We start from the raw sequence: 17,818 nt of genomic DNA, 5'->3' as shown, positions 1-17,818 counted from the left end.
TTAGTATGGTAGTTATTTACATTCTTTACATCCCCTCCTTTATGCAAAGGCTTGATCAAAGTAGTGATCCAATCACAAGGCATACAATGTTGAAGTGCAAAGTTGTATGTAACATCTTCGAGTCATTTAATCATTCCTGGCTTGTTACCTTGAAGATCTCCCATTTTGTGAGTGGGAAACTTTTTGAGCCTGCCGTATACATCCTCAATAGTCAAAAAAAGAGGGCATAAGTAGAAGTGAACCATAAAATGGCACCTTCCCAGCATTTGGTTTCTCATATAGTTGCCTACAGTGTGTATACATATCCATAAGACTTAACTTACCAAAATTCTCAATCCGCTTGCCCTTCAAGTTTCTCCAAAATCTTCCACATGTACGTGCCTTCTCTTGGACTTGAAAAACTTGATGCTTGACTTTCCATGTTTCTATCTTCTTTTGAATCAATGCCTTGTATGTATGCAAATGACTTTGATAGTTGTCTTTGTCCATCATTGCATCTAGATTTATGAAGGATTTTCTAGCATCTTGACATTCTTTAGCAAACCACCTTTTGTGTGATCTACCTTTGTTGATACCATTGAAATGCTCTATGGCAAAACATTCTTTGGAACAAGATTCCTATTTAGTTTCCAATGGTGCGTCCTATTAAAGCTTTGTCACCCATAAATTTTGCTCAACCATTTCAATATAAATTAGTGTCTGTTTGAAATCCATACAAAGAGATAAATTCTCTTCTCTTTGGTTGAGATTATCATGGTTAGTTATTTCTCCACATACATAAGGTTTGATAGTGTGATTCTAGGGTCCATTGGCCAGGGATACAAAAATTTATGTGATACATGATGGCTTCAGAGAGTAGCTTATAGTCAATCACACTATCCCCATTGTGTATTCTACATAAAAATCCATTAGTTCCACTCCATAAAGATACCACATCGCCAATGAGTAATAGCACAGATATACATGTGTAAAAAAATAAATTTTAAGTGATTTGGATCTTTCTTCTCTCTCTTTCTTATCCATTGAAGAACGATCATACAAATGAACTTCCTCAAACTCCCTTGAAATGTATAGCATATTGAATTGTTGAGTATCATATTGCAATCTTTTTGTGCAACACTCATATCCCCAAAGACAATAACACCACCTTTGTCTTTAAAATAAGAAATGTCCTCCTCTAAATCAACAAATGCCTGATCTCTATCCATGTGTTAGCAGCACCTAACACAGGTTACACAAAATATGCATCAAGCAGGAGATATGCTATGGATGTGCATAATATTTCCAACTCACTTTGTATAAGTCTTGGGCTCATCGGGAGGTCCAAAGTTGTATATGTCAGCTAGGAGGCTCAAACTTAAACTCATAGTAGAAGGGATTGTGGTGAAAGACTTTAAAAGGAAGCCTTATATAGGGAGGCTTCATTCTTGAGTATCCACTCTTGAGGATCCACTTTTGAGAGCTTTCTCTCTCTCTTGAGTGTTCATTCTATGGATGGACTAGCCTTGAGCTTAATCCCCATGCTAAAGAGTCTAGTACTAATCCATTGTAATTAGAGAAGCTTGATTAATCTAATTCCTATTTTACTCATTAGTCTTATCTTCTCTACATTTCATTATGTCATAGAGTAGTATTACACTCTCATTATTCTAGATTTGAGAGAGGTATGTACTTCTTGATTTGATCTTAACACTCTTATTTCCTAAGTATTTCAATTATTTGATTACTTCTCTAATTCTCTTGATTAGTGTAGTGTGTGTGCACTCTTGGTCATGTCATTATAGTTTGTGCCTAATTGTGTGCTTAAGTGTGTGAAGGTTTAAGAGCCTTGAGCTCAATGCCACTTGTGTGTGATATGATTAGAGTAATTTGGTTGGCATATGATGATTGGGAAAGCCAGATTCAATGCAATTAGTTTGTGCTTTGATCATGGATGCTTGTGTTGACCCTGTTCTTGTGACTCCATAAGATTGGCAAGTTGGACTTCGGTGGACTTGATGTGTGTAGGAGCTGATTGATTAGTGATTAGAGTATGTTTAGAGTTAGTCTTGCCATGGCTAATCTCTACTTACATTGGTGAGGTATTCTCTTGAATCCTCTATTTTTATTCATCCGATGCTCGTGCTATCATGCCCTAGCCTAGTTGTTGATCCACGGATTGATAATTCTGTGGGGGTTGCGATTAGGTCATTGCTACAATGCCTCCCTACATTTGGCACCATTGTCGGGGATCAATAATTGTTGGAATTAGGGTTGCAGAGAAACGCACACAGCGTGGAGAAGATGAAGGAGGCTCAAGGTACACAATAGAGAGTGTATTACTTAGTGTGCGATGGAAAGATAGATAGCCCTAGAGTGATGGGCCTATATACAATGCTCGGGGGGGAAAACCTCCTAAAGAGGGAAAAAATGCCCCGGCGGTCCTAGTGTGTTCACACACATCACTACCACATGTATATGGTAACAAATCCCCCCTGGAGTGATGGGGTGAACAAGAGCTGGCACATGAGTAAAGGGAAGTGCCATGCCTTGAGGACATGATCAGTCTACAAAAGGGAGTAAGCCCAAAGCTTTGTGGAAAGCTTCAAGCTTCTCACAAGAAAATGCCTTTGTGAAAAGATCTGCAAGGTTGTCCTATATTGGCATATAAACCAAGATGATCTCTCCTATTGCGAGCATCTCCCTGACATAGTGGTAATGCACTTCAATGTGCTTTGTGCGAGCATGAAAAACTAGGTTCCTCGCAAATGCCAATGCGCTTTAACTGTCAGTGTAGATAGTGTTGGTAGTGTCCTATCCAACACCCAAATCAGCCATAAGGCGTCTGAGCCATACACACTTAACCGTAGCTGTGAAGACTGCCCTATACTCAGTCTCACAACTCAAAGTGGCCACAGTAGGTTTCTTCTTGCTCAACCATGATATACATGAACTGCCAAGCATGAAACAAAAACCACTTGTGGACACTCGCGTGTCAAATTAACCAGCCCAATATGAGTCCAAAAAAGCATGTAAATCTGGCGGCAATGATCCCCCCTTGGGATAAAACAATCCAAGATGTAAAGTGCCACTAAGATAGCAGAAAATCCTCTTGACAGCCTACCAATGCTTAGACCCTGGGCTATGCATGAATTTGCTGACCTGTGAGACTGCAAACTGAATATTTGGCCTCGTGTTGCATACATAAATGAGGCAGCCAACAACAGTTTGTTAAAGAGTGACATCAGCAGGATTGCCAGCATCATGTAGACTTGACTTCAAACCCGTTTCCATGGGAGTGGCAATAGGTTTGCAATCCTTAAGTCCAAACTTACATAGCAATGTCTCTATGTAACTTTTCTGACACAAGGCAATACCAGAATCACACTGCTTAAACTGTATACCCAAGTAATGATGCAACAGCCCCAAATCTTTCATCTTGAAAGTAGCATTCAAACTATCCTTAAATTCAGCAATATGTCTCTCATTTGGTCCAATGATCAGCAAATCATCGACATAAAGAACCACAATGAGAATCACATCACCCTCACGCTTTACATACAATGTGCTTTCTGTTGGACTGTTACGAAAGCCTCGTTTAACCAAATGAGTGTCATCTTTATCATACCAAGCACAAGGAGATTGCTTGAACCCATACAAAGCCTTCTTACATCTGCACACTTTGTCCTCTTGTCCTTTTATGACAAAACCGCGAGGCTGTGTTACATAAACTTCCTCAAATATGTCGCCATTCAAGAAAGTAGTAACAATGTTTGATTGATGTACATCCCAACCAAAATGAGCTTCCAATGCACATAGAAAACGCATAGTAGTCATATGACAAGTGGGAGAAAAAGTCTCTTCATAATCTATGCATTTTTGTTGTGCATAACCCTTTGCAACAAGTCGAGCCTTATGGCAATCAATCTCACCATCCGGCTTTCATTTCAACTTGTAAACCCACTTCATACCAATGGCCTTTTTGCCAGGAGGCAAATCACATAAAGTCTATGTGTCATTTTCTATAAGTGCATCATATTCTGATTGCATGGTAGACATCCAATTTTCTAAATTATGTGCTTCATCAAAAGACAGAGACTCCTCAACATCATGTAAGCTAGACACAACCAAAGCATAACAATCTGATGCATAAGATGCATGGAGAGAGCCTGAACGAGTACGACTAGACAAAGGTGCATCCAATTTACTGTCATGAAAAGTGTGCACCAACCATTTTGGCATATCTCTAGCTTGCTCATTTTCAGCCCTTTCCTCATCAAGTACATCATGTACATTTGCATCAGTAATAGGCTGATCTGTAACATTTTTTGAAACCCCCATAGACTGTACATTTGGCTCATTGGAACTTACACTCGTATTTTCACCACTGAAAAGAGGCAACAAAGTGTCATAAATGTCCTATGAGCTTACATTAATGTCTCTAGTACATGACAGTAAGGGCTGAACAGAATCTTCCACAAACACTACATCCCATGAAACCAGAATATGCTTCGTTTGCGGATGATATAACCTGTAACCTTTGCTTTCAGCACTGTAACCAACAAAAATACGTTTGACAACCTTATCATCCAATTTTCTGCGCTGTGTTTGTGGCACCAAAGCATATGCCAAACAACCAAAAACACGCATGTGCTCAATAGAAGGTTTTCTATCATGCCATGCTTCATATGGAGTAATAGACTACAAAGCTTTTATAAGACACTTGTTAAGTACATAAGTGGAACACATGATGGCCTCAAGCCAAAATGAATGCGGAAAAGCTTGACTTTTGACCATACATTGTGCCATTTCCGTAAGTGACCTATTTTTCCTCTCAGCAACACCATTTTGCTGAGGTGTATAAGGCACTCTATATTGGTGTTTTATCCCATGACTAGCCAGAAATGCATTAAATTCATGAGACATATACTCCCCCCCTGGATCGGAACGGAGGGTGCCCATAGTACATTTTGAGACATTTTCAACCATAGCCAGAAATTGTTTGAAGCACATAAAAACTTTGAACGTCGCTTTAAGTGGAAATACCCATGCATGCCTGGAGTAATCATCAATAAAAGTCACAAAGTATAGGTAATTTCCCAAGGATAGAGTTTGCATGAGCCCACAAACATCACTATGTACAAGCTGCAACCTGCATGTGGCCCTAACTAAACCATCCTCTGGAAACTTAGAACGCTGCATTTTACCCAAAATACAGCCTTCACAAACATGTTTGACAGGTGCTTCTAGAGGTGGCAAAGAAGCAACCATATCAGATTTCTGCAAACGCAGCAAACTGGCAAAATTCAGATGACCAAAACGTGCATGCCAAAGTTTTACATTTTTCCCTGCTCTGGCCTCGCCTTTATTGACTAACCTCGCCTGCAATGAATTGCCTTTTCTGATTCACCTGCACTGCCTGCAGTACAATACAGACTAAAGAGTCTTCGAGATCAACCAACCATGCCTCAGCACGTTCCCCTCAGCAGGCTCAGCTCATGCCACCATCATTGACCCCACACATGCCAATTAGGTGCATAAAGACTCAACACACACACACACACACACACACACCCATTCTGCAAGTATTCTTTGGTTCATTGCTAGCAAGTTGCAGGTACTTTGTTTACGATGTGTCTGGCCTGCTGATGCCCCCCCCCCCCCCCCCCCCCCCACACACACACACATGAACCTTGGAGGATTTGATTTCTTCCTGCTGTCACCTTCACAGACTGCCACCATCAAATCAAATGAGCAAACATAAACGAAAAATAAAAGTAAAAGCTCTCATACCAAGAATGAGTTCCCACCCTTGTGCCACAAATTTTGGCAAAAAATTTGAAATTTGGAAAGAGCCCCCATTGAAGCCAATAGTAGAAAGAAAAAAAAGTGTTTTAGCCTAAAGCGGATTTGTCCATGTGGAAAATCAAGAACGATTGCATGAAGAACGGTGTGGAATTTTTTGTGTATGCCTTTAAGCTTGATTGAGCGTTTTGTTTTTTTTCTCATGGTGTCATCACAACTAAAAGTGATTGAAATTTTCTATTGAGGTCGTTTCATGGATCCTAATCTTCTTCTCTCCCTTGCTATGTATGCTACATGTGCTATGCAAGAGCAAGAATTTGGACATTCATTATGTGTGTGTTGATTGGATTTGTGCATGGTTCTATTTTGGGCTTGATTGAAGTTCTCATTGCACTAAAAGGGAAGTTAATTTTTGGCAAGCATATGAACTCCTAGAGCTACCATTGCCAATGCTGTGATGCTTGGGTGACATTGTACATTTTGGGCTTGGTATTGATTATGAATTTTAGTGTTTGCAATGAATTTATAACACTAAAATTAAGCTTGTTTGATGGCCAAGAGAGAGCAATAAAATTTTGGGCTTATGATTGAGCATGCTTTTAATGCTTGTATTAGATGTTCAAATGCTTAAGAGCACTAACGATTTGAATTGTTTTGAAGGGATGTGGGTGAAGTGTGCTTTCAAATGATCCAAGAAGGAGTCATCATTGCAAAATATTGCAAAGCTTGTCTATTTAGAGCCATTCCAAGTATTTGGATTAAAAGTTGTATATACTCTAGCTCATAGCTTGGTCTAAAAGTGAAAATGTTTTCATTTGAGCTAGTGTTTACCCAAATTATTTAAGAGCTTTCAAGTATAGTTTTTCTATTGAGAGCTGGTTACTTTCATTCCATCAAGTTGCAATCATCTCTAGCTCATAGATTTCTCTTAAATTGAAAATTTCATGTGAGCTAGCTGTTAGCCAACTCTTTGAAAAGCTTTAAAAATGTAAAATTTGGCTTGAAGAACCACTTCATTTCATCAAGTTGCATTATTTTCAGCTCTTGGCTTGTTTTTTATTCCATATTTCATTGAGCTAGAAACTAATCAACTTTGAATCATGCATGAGAGATTGTAAAAATTGTAAAGTTGGCTTATGTAGAAGCATTTCATCTCTCTCATTTTTTATATTTATGCATAAATTTGCTACCCTTAATAGACTCCTACCTTGCTTCACTCTCACCACCTCAGACGCACCTTGTTGCATCAACTTCACAATCCAAAATGTGTGTAGAAAAGGACTCCTTTTATAGTCCAAAAGAACTGTTCTCCCTCATGAGAGGCAACCGTGTGTAGCCTCCCTTGTGTAGACAAGTCCAAGCTGAACTCTCCAATGCACACATGTGTGACCGCCCTTGAGAAGATAAGTCCATCTTGAATTTAGCCACCGGCCAACGGACCGGCCATTTTTTGACCACTTTTCGACTGCCGTCTGGCCATAATATTTCGGCAAAGCTCGAGATGGGCCGTGGAAATTTTGGTTTTTTGGCGAGTGATTTATCTTCATGCACGATGGCTTCTCCTCATAACAAGGACCTTACATATGTACATTTTTAATACTAAAAATTACAAGGGATAAATCAGGCTCAATACTTAACATATACAAACATTTGGGCTGATGTATGTGGTCGCAATATGGTTCTGAATTCCTCTCTTATATGCAAGCTATGGCCCAAACAAAGAACGTTGAGAATGTGGATATAGAAGAGTTGAAGGAACAAGAGCGACAATCCAAGAGCATTGTCATTAGTGAAATTCCCAAAGAGAAGCTAGAGACACCTCCTTCTCTTTCCAGTATTATGGAAAATTTCTTCAAAACCCACATTGGCATGTCAAGTGTTATGGTTTATGGAGCACATAGAGTGGATAAGCAAGGAGCTCCTCGCTCAACAGAATGACCAATCATATGCACTATGCCGAATGACATCAAACTAAAGTTTATCATTGATAATAGTTGAAGTTATTTGAGGGATACAAAATGTTTTCTATGTGAAGATCGCAATGTTAAAAACCAAAATATGCACTTCAAGGAACGCTCATGAAGAAAACGTGCCCAAGGAGGACGCACATCCATTGAGAAAATAGGAATGTGCGACCTCTGAGGCCATGTTAAAATTGAAAGTATGATGTTGGAATTGCAATGGATACCCATGAAATGCAGGGGTTGGCATAGATGAACTAACAAGCAAAGCTGATTTTGTACCCTTTGTTGAAACTTGGGAGCTACACAAAGAATTAATAGGTTGGAGGATTATAATTTACATTCATTAATGTGCTCAAAGAATCTCAAGCAATGAAGAGGGAAAGGAGGGGGAGGGGTAATATATATAATTAAGAAAGGATTGGATTGTACCAATTTTCAAAGATGACAAGCACAAACGTTATGTAAAGCTATAAATTAAGACATTAGCACCAACATAAGTCAACTTTGATTGGTGAAAATCAATTTCAATGACAAAGTGCGAGCTCTCCTTATACTATCGTCTCTACCGAATAGTTGGGACAACCTTGTGATGGTTGTACGTAACTCTATCTTTGACAGAAATACTCTTAAGTTTGATGATATTCTGGGTGTTCTCCTAAGGAAGGAAATGCGAAGAAGAAGCACAAGTGAATAATCAAGTGTTGCACTATCAATAGAAGCAAGAGCCTAGACCTAAGAAGAGGTTCAAAAATGAAAAGGGTTGTGATCTCTCAAGGTGGAGCAAGTCACACACAAAGTTCGTTCTTGAATGTTGTAATTAAGGCAAGAAGGGCCACGTCAAGAAGGATTGCTAGTCTAAGAAGAAGAAGGATTCGGAGTCTCAAGACAACAAGCCAAAATTGGAGACCAATGTGGTAAGTAAAGTAGAGAAAAATGCTCTAATTCTCTCATTGGACCATGTGTCTAATTCCTAGATAGTAGATTTTGGAGCTTCATTCCATGCGACACTGCACAAGGAGCATTTCCAAGATTAAACCAAAGTTAATTTTGGGTATGTATACTTGGGAGATGATGAATCTTGTGAAATTGTCGGCAAAGGTACAATTTGTGTCAAAACTTTATGAAGGTCACAACATTGTATTTGGAAACAAACGGTGGAAGATCCCAAAGGGATCTTTGCTGGTTTCCAAAGGAGAAAAGGTTGGTACACTTTCCTTGTGTACTATCAACACACAATCTTCAACTTGTGCAACAACTACAAAAGTCAACAGTACGGTGTGGCACTACTGGCTTGGGCATACGAGTGCCAAAGAAATGCAAATCATTCAATCAAAGAAGCTTCTACCAGGTTTGAAAGAAGTGGACTTAGAGTTCTGTGAAGATTTTGTATACAGTAAACAAAAGAGGGTAACATTTCAAAAATCAAGAAATAAAAATAAAAATAAAAAACTTGAGTTGGTCCATTCTGATATTTGGGGTCGTGCAAGTACACCATCACTTGGTGGCTCATTGTACTATGTAACATTCATAGACGATGCGGCTAGGAAAACATGGGTTTATGTAATGCAAAATAAATCCCGATGTGTTTTTCATATTTCAAAGGTGGAAATCCTTTGTGGAGAATGAAACAGGTACCAAGGTTAAATGCCTCAGATCCAACAATGGAGGTGAATATTGTAGCCAAGCTTTTGAAAGATTTTATGCTAGCAATGGCATTCGGAGGCAAAGGACAACCCCAAGGACACCTCAATAAAATGAAATTTTGGAAAGGATGAAGAGGACAATCATGGAGCGAGCACAAAGCATGGAGCTACATGCAGGCCTACCGCTTGAGCTTTGGACTGAAGCAGTAAGTACGTCTGTATACTTAATCAACCAATCATCCTCAACGGAATTGGATGGGGGAGTTCCAAAAGTGGCATGGATAGGTAAACCGATGAATTATGGATTTATCAAAGTGTTTGGGTGCGTGGCTTTCATGGACATTGATAGAAGCCTAAGGTCAAAGCTAAATTCAAAGTCCAAAGTGTTTCTTCATTGGCTATGGAGAAGTTGACTATGGGTATCACCTATGGAATCATAAAGATGGTAAAATCTTTAGAAATAGGGATGTAATTTTCAATGAACAAAATATGTACAAAGATTACTTGGAAAGGAAACAAAAAAAATAAGCAGATGATGAGTACATGGAGCTTGAGGATGATGAAGATTCAAGGAGTGAAAACGTTAACAACGTTGACAACGTCCAACAACGTCAACCAAATGAGGACCCTCAACCTATTCCCCAAATATCCACAAGAGAAAGTAGACTTTCAGAAAGGTTTGTTCCTTCCTTCAACCATCTCTTGGTCTTAGATTCTTGAGAGCCGGAATCCTACGAATAAGCTATGCAACACAAATCCAAAGAAGAATGGATGAAGAGTTTGCAAGTGGATATGGACTTATTACATCGAAACCTTGAACATGGGATTTGGTTGAGTTGCCTAAAGGCAAGCGGGCACTATATAACAAATGGGTGTATAAGCTGAAGAAAGAAGAAGGTGGGAAGAAAAGGTACAAGTCTAGCTTGTGGTAAAAGGGTTTTTTCAAAAGAAAGGTATTGACTTCAATGAAATATTTTCACTTATTGTACAAATGAACTCAATTAGGCTTATCTTAAGCCTCGTGGGTGCTCATGATTTAAATCTTGAGCAAATGGATGTAAATATGGCATTCCCTCACGGTGATTTGGAGGAAGAAATTTACATGCTTCAACCAAAGGGATATGAAGTAAAAGGTAAGGAGAAAATGATTTGTAGATTAAAGAAGAGATGTATGGTTTAAAGCAAGCATCAAGACAATGGTACTTGAAGTTTGATGGATGGATGTTGGATCATGGATTCAGAAGATGCAACTGAGATCACCACGTTACACAAAGAATTTGGGAGATGGAAAGTTCATCATCCTAATGTTGTATGTTGATGACATGCTGATTGCGAGTGCTAACATGTAGGACATCAAAGACCTAAAAGAGGAGCTGTCTAAATCTTTTTCAATGAAATATTTAGGTGCTACAAAGAGGATACTTGGTATGAAGATATCAAGGGTTATAATGAAAAAGATAGTAAAGCTATCTTAAGAGGATTACATCAAGAAGGTACTAGAAATGTTTGCAATGCAAGATGCAAAATTGGTTTCTACACCTATGGCTAGTCACTTCAAAAATAACCAAGCATATGTGTCCAAAGACACAAGAGGAGATAGCCTATATGTCTAAAGTTCCATATGCTACAACAGTAGGCTCTCTAATGTATGCTATGGTCTCGACAAAGCCAGATATTGTGCAAGCAGTGGGAGTTGTGATTATATTCATGAATGATCGAGGTAAAGAGCATTGGCAAGTTGTGAAGTGGATACTTAGGTATCTAATGGGGACAACCACAAATGCTTTGTATTTTGGAGGCACTGACATATTCTTGCAAGGGTATGTTGATGCAGATATGGTAGGTGACAAAGACACTCAAAGGAGTGCTACTGGTTACACCTTCACAAATGGAGGCACAACAATAAGTTGGGCATAAAGTCGTCTCACTTTCTACCATAGAAGAAGAATATGTAGCATGACAAAAATCAAGCAAAGGGATTATATGGCTTAAAAGATTCTTGGAGGAGCTTGGATACAAGCAAGACAGTTGTGTCTTGTAGAGTAACAATCAAAGTGCCATTCATCTTGCAAAGAACTCAGCCTTTCATTCAAGGACAAAGAACATTGAGGTGAGATATCACTTCATACGTACTCTTTTGGAAGAGGAACAACTAAAGCTAGGAAAGGTGCACACAAGTGAAAATCATGCGCAGACATGTTTACAAAAGTAGTCAACAAAGAAAATTTGATATTTTGCTCGTCTTCAATTGGCATTCAAAGATAAGAAGCCAGGATGAAAATTCGTCATAGGTTTGGTGTGGAGATCAGTCTCCAAGTGGGAGACTGTTAAGTATGGAGCTTGATTTACCCTTTGTAATTTTCAGTATTAAAAACACACATATGTAAGGCCCCCGCTATGAGGCGAAGCCATCGTGCGTGAAGAAAAATCACTCATCGAAAACCAAAAATTTCAACGGCTAGTCTCGAGCTTTGCTAGAATATTATGGTTGTACGATGGTCAGAAAGTGGTCAAAAAATGGCCAATTGGTTGGCTAATGGCCGGTGACTGAATTCAAGACGGACTTGTCTTCTCAAGGACAGCCACACATGGGTGCATTGCAGAGTCCAAATTGGACTTGTCTACACAAGGGCGACTACACACGCTTGCCTCTCATGAGAGAGGGTTGCTCTTTTTGATATAAAAGGAGGCCTTTTTTACACACATTTTGGATTGTGAAGTTCAGGTTTTCTATGAATAGCAAATTAAGTTATGTTCTCATGGTTTTCAAATGCTATGAAACCTTGTGCTCTGATACCAATGTAACATTTAATGGCCTAATAACTTGTGTGTAGCGGAAAATAGCATATGCTAGACTTGGTCTTGTTGTGGAATTTGTGGATGATAGATGTACAGTTCATGATCTCAATTTTGGTGATGAGATTGTTGCATCATGCATTTTATGTCATGGTATGTATAAGCTTACTTTGTATGACAAGTGTGGGCAAGATTTTGCAAATGCAATGTGGATTCTAAGGCTATTTCATATGCAAAACTTTGGCATGCACATTTTGGGCATCTGAATTTTGTCAGTTTGTTGCTTTTGCAAAAATCTGATATGATTACTTCTTTGCCACCTCTTGAAATACGTGTCAAACACGTTTGTGAAGGCTGTATTTTGGGTAAGATGCAGCGTTCAAAATTTCCAAAGGATGGTTCAGTAATGGCCGCATGCAGGTTGTAGCTTGTGCATAGTGATGTTTGTGGGCCCATGCAAACTCTGTCCTTGGGCAATCACCTTTACTTCATGGCTTCCATTGATGATTACTACAGTGCATGCATGGGTATATCCGCTTAAAGAAAAGTCCGAAGTAGTTATGTGCTTCAACCAGTTTTTGGCTATGGTTGAAAATGTCTCGAAATGTACTATGGGCACCCTTCATTCCGATCGAGGGGGAGAGTATATGTCTCATGTATTGAATGCATTTTTGGCTAATTGCGGATAAAACACCAATATACATTGCCTTATACGCATCAACAAAATGGTGTTGCTGAGAGGCAAAAAGGTCACTTACGAAAATGGCACGATGTATGGTCAAAAGTCAAGCTTTGCCGCATTTGTTTTGGCTTGAGGCCATCATGTGTGTCACTTATGTACTTAACAGGTGTCCTACAAAAGCTTTATAGTTTATCACTCCATATGAAGCATGAATGATAGAAAGCCTTCTATTGAGCACATACGTGTTTTTATATTCTTTGTGCCACAAATACCAGGTAGAAAATTGGATGATAAGGTGCCAAATGTATTTTTGTTGGTTATATATAGTGCTGAAAGAAAAGGTTACAGGTTATATCATCCGCAAAAAAAGTGTATCTTGGTCTCGCGAGATGTTGTGTATGTGGAAGATTCTGTTCAGTCCTTACTGTCATGTACTAGAGACAATAGTGTCAACTCACATGGCATTTATACCCTACCCAATCTAAAGCGAAAACTATTTTCTTCTTTGAAAGTTTTCTTGAGGAGATCAATTGGCACCCACAAGCCTTCTTCATCTTCAAAATTGATGGAGTACTTTGTTATATGTGTATCCATGTAGGATGTAAGCGCTTCAAATGCATTAGCATGCAGTTCAGTGGTAGCCTCCATGTCGACAGATACCTGGAACATGACGCTAAGCTTCTCCATCATGTGTCCTAGGTCATACGCAAGGAGTTGGGAAACGAGGTCTTGATTAGCAGTAGCCATTCTTACTGGCGGAGTGCAAGGGACAATGGCATGTGCTTGGGGATGGATGGAGTAAGGAAGCAGTGGAGAAGATGAAAAAGCTGAAAAACAAGAAAGTGACTTTAAAATGGGCCTTGCAAGTGACTCATAAAGGAGACAATTAAAAATAGGACACTTTTATAAAACCTAAAAATTCAGTGATGATTAAAATTTAAGCGTTCTCTTCAGCAAAATGCTCGAGCTATAATGCATAGTATTTCCATCCAAACACCACAATTTGAAACACCGTAACTATATCACCCGCCACAACTCTAAGTTCACTTAATACTTCTAGAATTGAAAATTAGACCTTCTTGCATCACAAAATTAGACAAAAATGTATCATGTTAATATGAGAGTATTACATTGCAACGACAATTGCTTGCTTGATATGGATACAACTAGGGAAGGAGATGCCCTTACAAAGAAAGACCCTCTCCTTTCTCTTATACAGAGGGTTGCCACCAATTTACAAACATGTAGTCCATTTTGAGCTCAAACTTAAGCGCCAAGTACTCCCTTAGATTTTTCATATTTCAATCAGCAGTGAAGGCCACCTCCCACACTTCCTCCTGCTTGCACACATGCACTTCAACTTGCTCCATATCAGTGATGTCCAAATTGAGTTCTTCCCATTCACCTCGTGTTTGCTTCCACCGTCGATAAAGGAATATAATGGAGATTTGTTGCTTTGCAATGTGGTATCGGATTTTTTTTTTTTGTTACAACCATGCACTTTATGGTATTTCCATTGTGATGAACAATCTTTAAGTCCCAAGCACATGAAAGAAAGGCATTCATTGTTGTTCCATCCTTAACAATCCACATGGTAGGCATGCGATGAACATCATCTACCTTGAACAAAAAAACAAAAAGATGTAGAGGCATAAAAGATGTTAGCGCTACTTGATGTGACCCGTACGTACACTTCATTGCATTGAAAATTTCATTTTTAATCCACCCATCACCATCCATCACAGTTGGTGGACTAAGTGTTTTCAAGGTCCCGTAGACGTTCCTTGTCGTTGGGACTCCATACTCTACATCAAAGAAGAAGATGGACCGTTCTGCAAGCTCCAACACAGTGCATCTGGAATAAAGCAATGAGCTGAACTCAAAGTGTGAGACTTAAAATTTTTGTAGAGCACCTCCAGAGGCTCCCTTTCCATAAATATTGATGGAAAAATATCTGCACAAGCCAAACACCATGCCCACACAGTTTCCTCATTAGAGGCTTCATGCGAAATCATAGTGTTTGCTACAAACGACACTAGAAATACTTACAATTAGTAGGAAAGTGCTTGCAATTGGTGTCATTGATCTGTAGTTGAGAATATTTGTAGACATGTTGTAGCTTGACTTGCTTGCTTCCATTGGCCACATACCTCATCTTCGATATACAACCCTTCCAATGATGGGACTTTAATCTGATGAATTGAGGAGAGACTTTGTGGGATCCCTTTGTGCTTGGTTACATTGTCATCCACATTCCTATCACAAAGGTTGTGGTTACCCAATGGCCATTATCTTCTTGCTCGTTGCTGCAACAGAATGAGTCTACCCTTGAATGAGTTCTACGACTCATGCTATCCAAGCTTCTTGCATTGTGCAAGCTGAAGCTCCCTTACCCCTAAATCGTTGCAAGTTGAAGGTTCATAAAGCCTAAAGCCTTTTAAGCTGAAGCTCTCTAACCCTAAAGCTTTGAAAATTGAAGGTTCCTAAACCCTAAGCTTGGGCAGATAAGCTACTAAGCCCTACAAGATGTATGTGAGCCCACAAGATGAGAGTGCAGAATGGGTGCAAGCATGAGAGGAAGGCCTCCAAGAAGGGGAAAATGGATTGTATTACAAGTTCTCCATAGCCAGAAAGGAGCCAAAACAAAAAACTAGGCTTGGGAGAAAAGGGGAAGGCAGATTGGAGAGAGAGGAGGCCAAAAAGATACTCTTTCAATAGGAAAGAGAGTGAAAACCAAGATTTTTGGTTCTAGAGAGAGGAGGGGTCATATCTGGTATGTAGAACATGATTTCTTTTTTGTAACCTATGATGATTCAATATCCTTTTTTCCTCATTCATCCTTTTTGCCTCATGTAGCTGAGTGAGGCAAAAAGGAGTGACTAAGAGAGGGGAAAGTAGACTTGAATGTCAAATAAATGATGACGGGGCATTTTTGGGGCTAGCCCACTTTTTGAGGGTGGCCCATTTACTCCAACCAGCAATATTCATAATAAAAAATAGGCCAAAATCTTTTATTTTTGAATATTTTTCAATTTTCATGTCCATTTACAAAAAAAAAAAGCCTACTCCAAGTTTGACCCCTAGAAACTTAGGGGCTAACAAACCCAACATTTTTGTCCACATGGCTTCCTCCTATTGCTCCACTACTTAATCATTGTCATTAGGCTTGGGGCAGATTAAAGGGCTCAAGAAGACCCCAAACAAGTCCTAATGTGTGAAGAAGGCTCTTGTACTACCTTTTAGAGTAGGGCATGGCTTTGATATTCACAGATTGGAGCCAAATTTACCTCTAATAATTGGAGGCAGCATGAATATTCCACATGACCAAGGATGTGAAGCATATTCCAATAATTATATGCTTGTCCATTGTGTGTTGGATGTTATGTACTTCATAACATCTGCCAAATTTTTCCAAACACTGATTCAAAATGAAGAGGAGCCGCATCTTCAATCTTTGTGAAAGAAGTTGTTAAATTGATGCATGAAGCGATATATACTATGGGCAATTTGGATGCCATCCTCATATTGCAGAGGCCAAAGTGGAGTCCCCATAAGAAGGCCATAAATTTGAGCCTCTATGAGCTTCTTGGCATATATCCTTTAGTAGTTAATATTAAGGACATAACCCATGAAAAGGCCGATAGCTTGGGAGAGAACCGTAGCATTGTTTCCCACACTGTTGTGTTATTGATGAAGAAATAAGGGAAAAAATGTATAGTAAAGACTTGAAGGCTTTAATGGCTACTTGTGTTTACCAATTAATCGTTGATTGAGCAATGATTCAAAGAGAGAGAGAGAGAGAGAGAGAGAGAGAGAGAGAGAGAGAGAGAGAGAGAGTGAGAAGAGGAAGAGAAAGAGGCGTTTTAATGTCATAGGAACATTCCAAAAGATATTTCATATCTCTATTGACGAGTCTTGAAGTGCTACTCTAAAGGGAAGGGAAGGGCCTAAGAGAGAGGTGCCTTAAGATGAAAAACTCTGAGAGATTTAATGCACAATCATATGCTATATGTGTTAGTAAATTTCTGTCTTCTTTCACACATATCACACTTTCGAATATGTGTGAAAGAAGACACAAAATTTACTAACACATATATCATATGATTGTGCATTAAATCTCTCATAGTTTTCATCTTAAGGCACCTCTCTCTCAGGCTCTTCCCTTCCCTTCCCTTCCCTTCCCTTTAGAGTAGCACTTCAAGACTTGTCAATAGAGATATGAAATATCTTTTGGAATGTTCCTATGACATCAAAACACCTCTTTGTCTTCCTCTTATTTCTCTTCCTCTTCTGCCTCTCTCTCTCTCTCTCTCTCTCTCTCTCTCTCTCTCTCTCTCTCTCTCTCTCTCTCTCTCTCTCTCTCTCTCTCTCTCTCTCTCTCTCTCTCTCTCTCTCTCTCTCTCTCTCTCTCTCTCTCTCTCTCTCATTTAATAACTTTTTGCTCGGTTTTGAGCTTGCTCGAATAAGTTCGCATGATGTTTGGTAGAACTCGTTTAAAACCATAGGAAAGTGAGGTACAACTTCCTCCGAGGTCACCTTAGACAATGTCAACAATAATCATTTCTTGAAGCACAACATAAAATTTAAATTTACTACCTCCTTTAGAAAAACAATCAATTCCAATATTCACTTCATGCTCAAACTCTTGGTCACTTGATTATCATATCAAAATAGTCAATGTACTCAACACTTCTGTTAACCTCTTCCTCTCTCTCTCTCTCTCTCTCTCTCTCTCTCTCTCTCTCTCTCTCTCTCTCTCTCTCTCTCTCTCTCTCTCTCTCTCCCTCTCCCTGGTACACTCTTCGATGCTTTGATATCTCATATGGTTTTAAATTCTTTCATATTGATAAAATTCATAACAACTAAATACAAATTTGTGCACTAGTCATGATATTCTGTATGGATTCTCTAGATGTTATGTGATTTAATTTGACTTGATGATTATCAGT

At 39.1% G+C, this 17,818-nt stretch overlaps 1 pseudogene; it reads left to right on the top strand.

The window, feature by feature from the left end:
- LOC147428788 (2-C-methyl-D-erythritol 2,4-cyclodiphosphate synthase, chloroplastic-like) overlaps window positions 1-16,571 on the top strand; it is a 69,066-nt pseudogene extending 52,495 nt beyond the window's left edge.
- The last annotated feature ends 1,247 nt before the right edge of the window (window positions 16,572-17,818 follow it).

Source organism: Adiantum capillus-veneris, chromosome 23, assembly GCF_014529385.1.
Source record: "Adiantum capillus-veneris isolate H3 chromosome 23, ASM1452938v2, whole genome shotgun sequence".
NCBI classification, from domain to species: domain Eukaryota; kingdom Viridiplantae; phylum Streptophyta; class Polypodiopsida; order Polypodiales; family Pteridaceae; genus Adiantum; species Adiantum capillus-veneris.
Note: the sequence above shows the minus strand (reverse complement) of the source record. Positions and strands in the feature narration are given on the sequence as shown.